Source organism: Grampus griseus (genome assembly GCF_964374135.1).
Source record: "Grampus griseus genome assembly, chromosome: 9".
Lineage (NCBI taxonomy): Eukaryota > Metazoa > Chordata > Mammalia > Artiodactyla > Delphinidae > Grampus > Grampus griseus.
Window position 1 is genome coordinate 46,316,411 of NC_139003.1, and position 11,189 is coordinate 46,327,599.

General features: G+C 44.3%; 1 protein-coding gene across 2 annotated transcripts in view; it reads right to left on the minus strand.

Annotated features, from left to right (window-relative positions):
* Positions 1–10,498, minus strand: part of WIPF3 (WAS/WASL interacting protein family member 3) — a 90,973-nt gene extending 80,475 nt beyond the window's left edge. For both annotated transcript variants that reach the window (XM_082661422.1, XM_082661421.1), the window contains exon 1: positions 10,333–10,498. The gene's annotated coding sequence lies outside the window, so the exon portion shown is untranslated. The remainder of the gene's footprint in view (positions 1–10,332) is intronic.
* Between the last annotated feature and the right edge of the window lie 691 nt (positions 10,499–11,189).

Here is an 11,189-nt window from a genome sequence, read left to right on the forward strand (position 1 = left end):
ATAATTACTGGTGGAAATATAAATTAGTACAACTTTCTGTAAAGGGCAATGAGCAAATTATCAAATTTTTAATATACTTTCTAACTCTCGGAATTTTTCTTATCACATAGTGTATCACTTACGAGAAATAATGTATACAGCGACATTCACTGCAGCAGTCTTTTTAATAGCAAAAGGCTGGAAATAACCTATAAACACACTGACTGGGAGCTGGTTATTAAATTACAGTTGGTACCTTAAAATGGCATACTAGGTAGCCATTAAAGGAATATGGCAGCCCTATATGTACCAATATGGAATGATCTCCAGGTTATATTAAGTGAAAAAAGCAGGCAGCAGAAAATGTATATAGAATGAATATGCCTTTATTTGTATTGTATGTGTATACCTATAAATACAGGTATATGTAAATATAGGTATACCCATACCTGCTTATGCATATATGAAATCTCTCTGGAAGAATGTATAACAACCAGGTGGTCCAAGACTGGGGTGTGAGAAAGACTTACTTTATACTATATATCCTTTTTATACTTTTTGAAGTATGTATCCTGGGCATTACTACCCATTTGAAAAACTAACTTAAAAAATAAAAGTTCTGGATTGCTTTCTTTACTCGGGACAATTGTGAAGAAGTAATTTTTTAAATGCTTTTCATCATCTGAGTTAGGAGACCCCTCTACATCTAAAAGGTAAATACAAATGAATAGATGAATAAAGAAAAATATAAATTTGTGTTGACAATTTGGTCTAAGTGAGCTGGATCCACAAAGAACAGCACTGAGACCTGACCATGGGTTTCGCTGGGCTGGCCTTGCAGGCAGACTTCCATGACAGCTGAAACCATCCCCTGCAGCCAGCCACAAGCATCGAAGGTGACTGACCAAGTGGGCTCGGTAAACAACCAAGAGTAGAGTAAAATAATTCTCCTCAAACCAATCCATAAGCCCTAAGAGTTAATTCTTCTGTTAATACATGGTTACTACACAATGAGGAACAGCCTTAAAACATGATTGCCCATTAGGCATGAATCATTTGTGAGTTGGTTCCATTTGTAACCGATCCTAGTCATTCGTCAAATGGGAGAAAACAAGAGAGCACCATAAGGGGATGCACAGGGTCTGAGATGACAATGGTGGCTTTCTTTCTCCAGCTACAGAATAAGGCACCCCTAGATCTTACGGACAGGTATCCTGACAGGTATCATTCTTAGGCATACGTAATTTATACAGATAATGTCAAAATGACTACAGGTCAACCACTATCACTTAAAACTCACTGACCATCCATGACCACCAGGAACACACAACACCAGGCATGAACCCAGATCGGTTTTAGCCTTCCTTCTAAAAGTCTGCAGGTGAATTTCTAAAACCTTCGAACATACACATAGAGGTGAAAACCAGAAAAGAAGTCACGCAAAAGCTGTTCAAATGTAGGGGAAAATGTTGCTTGCTTGTCTTGTTTTAGGCAGTTATCTTACCTATTTCTGAAGCTACTTTATTCTTCCTCTGAAATACTGGAGAGCAAGACGATTGGCTAAAACACGTTTCATTCAAAAGTTTAGAAGAGTATTAGAATAAACGACAGCTTTAAGGAATACTGGAGACTTAAAATCTATTTCTGTGTCATTAAGAGGAAGTACAATTCCATCTTTGGTCCTTTTTCTTGGTTCTACCATATGAGGAGAAAAAATTTCTCTGGTAATTATTTATGTCAGACACATAGCAAAGGAGCCAGCATCATTTTTTACTATAAGTTTATTCCCTGGGCAGACATGGTTGATGATTTCATACTGATATATGTGGTTGGGAGAGCTCTTTGTTGAACAATTCATTAACAAAAACAATAGTTCACATGTACTACGTGGATTCCCAGTGCTAGCAATTGTGATTGTTATTTACATAATCATCTTTCATCACCCCAAACAACTCTGCACGAAAGATATTATTATCCCCATTTCACAGACGAGGAAACAAAGGCTCAAAGATGTAAAGTAATAGTCCAAGATCAAACAGCTGGGACGTGAAACAGCCGCATCCAACCCAAGTGAGCTGCCCCTAAGCCTCCGCACTCTCCATTACTCTACCCAGCTTCTGACAGGCATCTCAGCCTTTGCACAGTCTATGCAATGCAGGAAATATTTACTGAGCTCCTTCTACATGTTAGGCACTATGCTAGCCACTGAGTAAACTATAAACATGAATAGCAGGTAATCAATAAATACTTGATGAATAAATAAATCTATAGATACATGGCGCCTGTCCACAAATGATAGCTTATAACACTTACATATTCAAAGTTACTATGTGCCAGGCACTTTGCTAGGAAAAGGCAGACTAAAAGAAGAAAAAAAAGAGGCAACAATAAAGCATATGGTATATAAAAAGCACAAAATAAGTTCCAATAGATCAGTAACCACAATAACTATTGTTACACAGATAATTAGCTTCTCTTGCTAAAGAACAGAGATATTGTAATTGCTTTAAAAATTAACTATATCTCCTTTATAAGAAATGCAGCTAACACAAAATGATGTTTAAACCTTTGAAAATAAAACAGTGAAAACAATGCCCAAGTAGATACTAAAAACTGGTATAGAGCCCTCATACTTCGCTGGTGGGAATGTAAAACGGTGCAGCCACTCTGGAAGAGTTTGTAAGTTCCTCAAAATGTTAAACAGAATTATCACAAGACTCAGTAATTCCACTCCAAGGTATCTATCCAGAAAAATGAAAACATTTGCCCACACAAAAACTTATACATGAATGTTTATAGTAGCATTACTCATTACAGCCAAAATGTAGAAACAACCCAAACGTCAATCAACTTATGAGTGGATTAACAAAATGTAGTATGGGCCATGCAATGTAATATTATTCAGCAATAAAAAGTAATGAAGGGGACTTCCCTGGTGGCACAGTGGTTAAGAATCCGCCTGCCAATGCAGGGGACACGGGTTCAAGCCCTGGTCCGGGAAGATCCCACATGCCGCGGAGCAACTAAGCCCGTGTGCCACAACTACTGAGCCTGTGCTCTAGAGCCCGCGTGCCACAACTACTGAGCCCACGTGCCACAACTACTGAAGCCTGCACACCTAGAGCCTGTGCTCCGCAACAAGAGAAGCCACCGCAAGCAGAAGCCTGCCCACCGCAACGAAGAGTAGCTCCCGCTCGATGCAACTAGAGAAAGCCCGAGCGCAGCAACGAAGACCCAACCCCGCCATTAATTAACTAATTAATTAATTAAAGGAATGAAGTACTGATAGATGCTATAGCATGGATAAACCCAAAAGAGACTATGTTAAGTGAAAGAAGCCAGTCCCAAAAGGTCACATACTGCATGATTCCACACATAGAAAATTCCAGAATAGGTAAATCCATAGAAATAAAAAGTAGATCAGTGGTTGTCAGGGCTGAGGAGAGGGGGGATAGGAAGTGACTGCTAATGGGTTTCTTTCTGAGGTGATGAAAATGTTCTGGAATTAAGATGATGGTTATAGTTGTGTGACTCTGTGAATATTCTAATAATCACTGAATTACATACTTTAAAAGAGTGAATTTTATGGTATGTGAATTATACTCCAATAAAGTTATTTTTTAAAAAAACTGGTGCAGCATGATTAATATCAGGCAAAATAGAATCCAGGGCAAAACATATTAATAGAAATTATAAAGTGTTCTGGAAACATAAATGCAAAGGTAATTAACTGTTCCCATGGCTTATGGACCATGAAAAGCATAAGAAACCTCTGAGAGAGGTCTTCTATAGTTGAAGGGAGTGGGGAGGGGGTGAGCAAAACTTTGCCACGTGGGAATGTCTGGGGTGTGTGGCAACCAGTCCCAGCAAGCATGGCGCTCACAGAGCCAGGTTGAGCTTTAGTTTGTAAGCTTCTAAAGAAAGGAGAGATGTTAGACACTGGGGGCATGTGTGGAAAATGAATTATAGGGCAATGAAGAAGCAGCAAACAGGTAGACCAATTTGGGGATCCACATGAGCAAGGATGGATATTTATTTGAATTAGAGTAATGGCAATGGGACAGAGCCAAGGATGATAACAGTTTGGATGCCTGGGATGTGGGGAGAAGAAAGAGTCCAGGACAACCCCAAGGCTCCTTGCCAAGGCAATCTAATATTAATTAAGGAAGACAGGAGAAAATGTGTGGGTGTTGGGCGGTGGTGAATGGGCGGGGAGAAGTGAGTTTAATTTGAAGCATATGAGGTCCTTCTGGCAAATGGAAATTTAGATCTGAAATTTAGAAAAGAAGCAGGGCTGGTGACAGCGGTTTAGGAATCTACATAAGGCAATTGGGTGTGTTTCATCCTCTAATGCTAATCGTATGAAAAACTAGAAAAGTATAACATTTTAAATTACTGAGTCACTTCTGTAATTTCTAATTAAGTCAGGGACATGGCTAATAATGGAAGTTATGTCAGGTGGCTGATACTTCTAGCTGCCTACTCAATAACCATTTCCTCTTCTTCCTTAGAGCAAAATCCCTAATTAGAGAGAGGGGTGGTAGTTGCAGTTTACCCAGCTAAAAATATTTGACTTCTCAGACTCTTTACATTTTAGAGCAACATTGTGACACCATCCTGGCCAATGAGATGTCGTCAGAAGTAGTTGGGGAGGGCATCACTTTCTATCTAAAAAGGCAAAACTTCCCTAATAGAAGGGCCCTTGCTCTTTAGCTATTTACACATTTCCTTTCTTCCTGCCTAAAGATGTAAGCCTAGAGATACAGCAGCCATCTTGTGACCATGAGGCAACTAGATTTAGGATGATGTCCTACATGGTGAAGAAGGTGAAGCAGGGAAAGGCTGATTCTCTGATAGTACTGTTTGAGCTCCTGCATCGCCCCTGGACTGCCTTTCTTGGGAGTCTAGCTCCACAAGACACTCTTGTATCTGTTTAGGCCAGATTCTGATGTGTGCATTGTTTTTGTTTTGTTTTGGCAGCTGAATGCAATCCTAACTGATACAAATCATACTTGGGCTAATGTATATGTAATGAGACTAAAAAGACATGACCATTATTTCAAGTACTAAAAAACAAGTTTAAAAATCAAATATCATTTATTCTTAATACCAAGAAGTACTGAAAGTATTAAAGGGCTTAAAAGGTAGTACAGAGCACTGGATATTTCTTTTTCCAAACAGTGTGATAAAATCTGCAGCTAAAGGGAGATTATGGGACTACCAGTATTAAGAAAATTCATGAACACATCTATTAATGAGTTTATGTGTATGATGACACCCTTTGGACTTTTTCTGGATAAAGTCAACTGATCTGGCTCATTTATATAGCTTCAGCCAGAACAAATGTTCTTAAAGATAGGATTGTTCACCTGACTCTCACAAGAATTATAATCTTTGGAAGAATCTTTCTACTCTCCCAGGCACTCAGTAAGCATAGCTAAGGAAATAGAACATCCCCAAACCACAGTGTTCTGGCCCTTCACAGAAGAGCTTTTATTGGGCTGTGCTCTGAGAGTATGTCTCTGGAACTGCAGTCAGTGACGTTCTAAGAAACACTTATTATTAACTTCTACCACAAAACTTCCATTGTCTTCATGGCAGGGACCATGTTGAAGACTTAGATCTCTATGGCAACAATGACTGCTTTGAAGAAACGCCAGGAGAAAGCCATCCCAAGTTTCAGGACCAGGAAAAGCTGTGTAACTGATCTCATTTTATCTCATGGTCACTGTGGATTGAGTAACTATTTGTGTTTTCCTCTTTGTTTTGGTTACTGGGAAGCTCTGACAAATTTTTAATCCCATCTCCTGAAACTACACCAAACCTTACAGTAAACTCATCTCTAGAAATTACCTGCACCTTATAACATAGTCTTGTTCACTAAATTACCTTTGATTTCATCTTGCTTCCTTATCTGTGTGTTCTCTTTACCCCAGTTTCATTATTAATTTTATGTTGTTTATGCCTCAAATGCTTTATGGAACCAGAAACACTTAAGGCAAACAATTTTTAAAAGCATCAGATGATAATAATTTTAAAAAGAGCTAATTTATTGAACATTACTATGAACCAAGCACTGTCCTAGGCACTGGACCTATTTTAAGTTATTTACCCTAAATATGAGATAAGTAGTACTATTACTATTCCCACTTTACAGATGAGAAAACTGAGGCATAGGAAGGTGAAGTAATTTGTCCAAGGTCATACAACAAATAAATGATGAAGGAAAGATTCCAACCCAGGTGTTTCAAATGACAACCGTTTTACAAAAGAAGAAATAATAATATTTAATTTCTAAAAGAAGCAGAGGCCTTCTGATCTTACAAGCTGAGCTTAACATCCTTCAGCTTTAAAGGAGATATCTATTACACATCTTGTCCATACAATCATGCCCGATGACCCATATTAACAGAGGGGAATGAGACAGTAAAAGTCAAAAGGACAGTTAATCCAAACTGACTTTTGACCTTTAAATATGAAGGTATTCATTCATTCACTCACTCATTCATTCACTACTCATCACATGCCACCTATGATGCAGCTGCTGGGAAGAGAGATGAAACAGATATAGTACCTGTCCTCCAGGAGTTCAGGTGCAATAAGGGAGAGTCAGACAGGTAAAGGGCATGTTGGGCTTATGAGTTGGCTGATAGCAGACCAGGGCAGGGTGTGGCATGATCATTCTGAGAACAGTTTAGCCCTTGGCCTCTCTGTCCATCTGATAATGGGAGTAAGAAAAATCAGCTCCCTTATAGGGCTGTTGGGTTGATTTCATATGTAGAAATCTCTTAGCCTAGTCAGGCACAAGTATTCAGTATGAGGTAGCCTTTGGCTCTTAAGGCACAGTGGATGGCAGCCTGGGCACCTTGCTCTGACACACACCTGCACACACATGGGCCCAAGTCCTCACAAGCTCCCTACTGCCTCCTCTTAGATACTCCCAGGAGCTGACAGGCTTACAGTCCATAGACAGGCCTGCCACTTCCTTTCTGGATGCCACCATCTCAAATTCAGTGTCTCACTGGAATACATCGCCCACACAGGGTGAATATTCCTTCAAGATGCACTTGAAAATCTTTCACAGAGCCTGGCCCACATAATGCCCACCTGGCATTTTTGCCACATTTGCTCCGCTTCACTCTATCTCTTTGGCACTTCAGCACGGCCGTTCACCACACGATTCCCCTGCTGCAAAACGGGTCGGGTTCCTGCTTGGGCAGGCCTAAGGAAATACCCAACTAGAAGGGCAAAGGGGAAGTTTCAAGTGCACTATTGGCTGAAGTCAGTGAGAAAACTTATGTGCTGCACCTGCTCCGCATCAGCTGGGAACCGTCCCTCTCTTCGGTTGTGTGCGGTGGCTAAATAACAAGTAATTAATCACCAACCCTAACTCATATTTAATAGTTCCCTCTCGAAGTCTGTTTTGTCATGCTCTCAGCAGAGTCAGTCAAACATTATGATTCCTTTCTAAATATTCCAGCAGCCAGATGGCAGGAACACTAACTGTGACATGGCAAAACTCGCCTAAAGATAACTTTGTGATGCATAATCACGCTTGATGGTACTCAGCTGAGCAGATCCAGCCAGCTACCTCTTTACCTGCCCCACTTAATCCAGCTTCTTCAAACCCAAACCTTCTAATTCCAAGAACGAGACAAACATTGAATTCTGCAATGTGATATTAGCTGGTAAAACAAACACGATTCTACTCCTCCGGCTTCTGAATTTTAGGCAGAAGGATAAAATCACTAGAAGAACACACTTCAGGACACATTTCTCAAGATTTCTCTCTAGATAAAATATTCCTGTACCCTAAAGTTTCAAATGTTTCTGCACCAAATGTAAGTATATTTACAACACGTTTGCTGGAAAACAAATTTCTGTCCTTCTGCTGAGTTATTTTTGTAAGTTTTTTTTAAACATAAGCATTGATAAACATATATTTATAAATTCTAGAATGTAGGAAAGTTGACTGTTTTTCCCTAGTGAAAATCCTACATGTTCTCTAGAGTAAATTACATTTTGGTTTCTCAGATCTTTTCTAGGTTATATTATTTATTTTGTGTGTGTATTTAAGTGACTGCAAAATCACAACCTGTACTGTATGATTTCTGAACAATAAATCTCCTAAAAACAGTGTTTCCAGGCTGGGTCAGCTGGCTTTCTCCTGTTCCTAAAACTGTATGTTCTTAAACACACACACACACACACACACACACACACACACACGCACGCACGCACACACACACACACACACACACACACACACACACACACTTCCTCCACCCCTTCCGCTGCTGGCTACCTTCAGTCTGTGACACAATCTCACACTCACAACTATATGAAAACAACAGAGGCTCCTGGAAAGGAACTAAAAGGGGGCACGGCAGGAAGCCAGTCTTCAAGTCTCTGTCACCCTGATGGCTCTGCCCTGATTCAGGTGGCTGAAAATTGCTTGTTTATGGTTGCACGTATAGAATTTGAAATCTGTGTACCCAGGTTCTTAACCCTGCTCCCCTGAGTAAGGCGTTTAACCTCTGTGACCTTTTATTTTCTTGTCTGTAAAAAAAAAGGCACAATAACAATACTGCCCTTAAGGAAATGTGAATCATGTGAGGTGATTCGTGTAAAGGCATTTGGTAAGGCCCTCTGCAGTGTGTATTTCATTTCCCGTTATTGCTAAACTTTCTTTGCTCCCTGTTCTTATTTATTTATTTATTTTTCTGATTTGGCTTCTGTGGTTTTTAAATGTATCTCTAAAATTCCTTGGCTGGAAAACTGCAGTAATCTGTGTGCTACTATAATGAGTGGATTTTTAGCATTAAATTTTTATTTACTTTTTTACTGAGGGAAAGCATAAGTGCACGAATCTCAAGGGAATAACCTCACAAATATCTATATATGTACACCTGTGTTACCACTACTTAGGTCGAGGTAGGGAGCATTTCCGGCACCTGTGAAGCCTCCTTTTCTGTCCAAGTCATTACCAGGCCCAAAGGCAACCCAACCCCTCTTCTAAGCTTCGTCCCCATTAATAGCTTTGCCTAAAATTAAAAAAAAAAAAATTTGTTTTTAGGGGAGGCTGGAGTCCCTGCGATAACTACTACTGCTGACCAGAAGAAATGTACTTCTCTTCCCTCTAAAGAGATAAAGATTCTGTAAAGGAGGAGAGAGGCACGAACTTTCTGAATCACACAGGTTATGCAGAACAAAGCCCTCATTTTGCAGACAAGGACACCCCCAGGCTCGGAGAAGCGAAGTGATAGCCCACCTTCCTGCTGCAGAGTAACTTTCCTTCCAAACAGAGCCCGTCACAAAACAGCGCGAGCGTCAGGGATGTTGTCGGCTCGTCCCAGCGCGCCAGAACAGCTCTCCCGGCCTCTCCCGGGAGAGAACTTCTTTCTAGGGAGCAGCGCGCACTGGGTCCCCACGCCGCCCCCGCTCCCGTCGCAGGCACACCCACGCGGCTAGCAAGCCACGCTCAGAAGGCGCTGTTCCTGCGAGCCAGTGCCCGCCTGCCCACGGGGATAGGGCTAGGCTCCCTGTCCTCCAAGCCCCACCCGGAGATTCGGTGCGCCCTCTTCCCCAGCCCTGCTCCCGCATCCCCGCTCTACCTCCGCCTCCGGTGCGTACTGAGGAGGGCGGGGAATAGGCTCTGCCACTTTCTCCCTTATTCCTCCAAAGGAGACTTTAAAACCCATGCATGGCCAGACTTAAATCGCTGGAGCACAGACTACTGACCTCTGGGGCCTGGAGATGAGCACTGGGAAGGGAGTCCCGAGACCTGCGCTCTGGCCCCACTTCAGTCACCACGAGCTGTGTGACCTTGTGTAAGTCACTTTACATCTCCGAGATTGGCTTCCTCATCGAGGGCTTCTGTATCCCCCAAGCCACCTTCAGTTCTGCAATTTCCTAGCTGCTCTTTACTTCGCTCCCGCTCATCCCGCGACAGCCCCCTCCCCAGCGAGACCCCAGCCTTTTGTTCTGGGGGGGAAGCGGGGAAGGGAGGAACGGAGAGCTTGGCGAAGACCAGGCCCGGGCGGCCTTGTCGCCAGGGGCCGCTCTCCGGATAGTCGGGTCAGTGGAAGTCACCAGACAACCCCGCGGTGACCTCGTTCCCTCCGCGGTCCCGTTACGGCCGGGCCCCGGAGACGCTGGGCAGCGGGCGGCAGGCTCCTGAGGAGCGCAGCGCAGCGCCCCGGGCTGGGGGCGCCCGGACACCCGCATGCGCGCACGCAGCACTCCTGCACCCGCCGGCGTTTCACTCAGCTCCGGGACGGCCCGAGCGCCCGCAGCTGCGGCTCGTCCCTCCTCCCTCCGGCACCGACCCGGGCACGCGCGCGGAGCCGCTACCTGCCGCTGGTCGTGCCGAGGACAGGACAGGATTCGTCTCTGGCCGACGTCCCCGCCGCCGCCGCCGCCTCTAGGCTCCGGGCTCTGTCCCGCAGCGTTCGTGCTCCAGGCGACGCCGCTGGGGCCAAGCTGCGTTGGGTGCTGCGCTCGGTGAGCGCCGCTCACTCCCCGGCCGCCAGCTCTGGGGCTGCCGGGACGCGGAGGCGGGGCCGCCGCCCCCACCTGCTCCTCAGGCTGCTGCCGAGGAGCCGCAGCCGGCCCGCGCGCAGGGACGCGGCCCGGGCGGGCGGGGTCGCTCTGGAACCCGGGAGGCGGGTCCTAGCCTCCGGGCGCGCCTCTGCCTGATGGAGGCCCGAGTCTAATCTGAGGAGAGAGTCTAAGCTTGCGGCCCAAGGCTGGAGTTCCCCACATAGGAGGGGCTGTGACGCGAGCAACACCCGGCCCAGCACCGCCAGGCTGGGGACACTCCACTCCTTCATCAATTTATTCCAAAATATTCTGAGCCGCTCCTATGCTCCAGGCAGCGTCATAAGCGGGACAAAAGAGAGAACGAGATCGTCTCGTGCCCTTGCGGAATTCACGGTCTAAAAAGGGAAACAACTAATGGACAACTACACCGCAGAACCAAGAGGGAGCGGTCATAGAGGGGGCCCTGATCCAGACTTGGGGAAGTCAGGGAAGGCTTCTGGAGGAGGTGGTGGCTAAAAGAACTGAAGGATGTGCATGAATTATCCGGTTGGAGTGACCTGGGGAGGTAGATTGTCCCAGGTGGAGCCGAAGGGGAGAGGGAGCCGACTGCCGGAAAACTGAAGGGTCTAAGGAACCGAAAGAACTTGGTATGTCCAGTGAATCCTTGC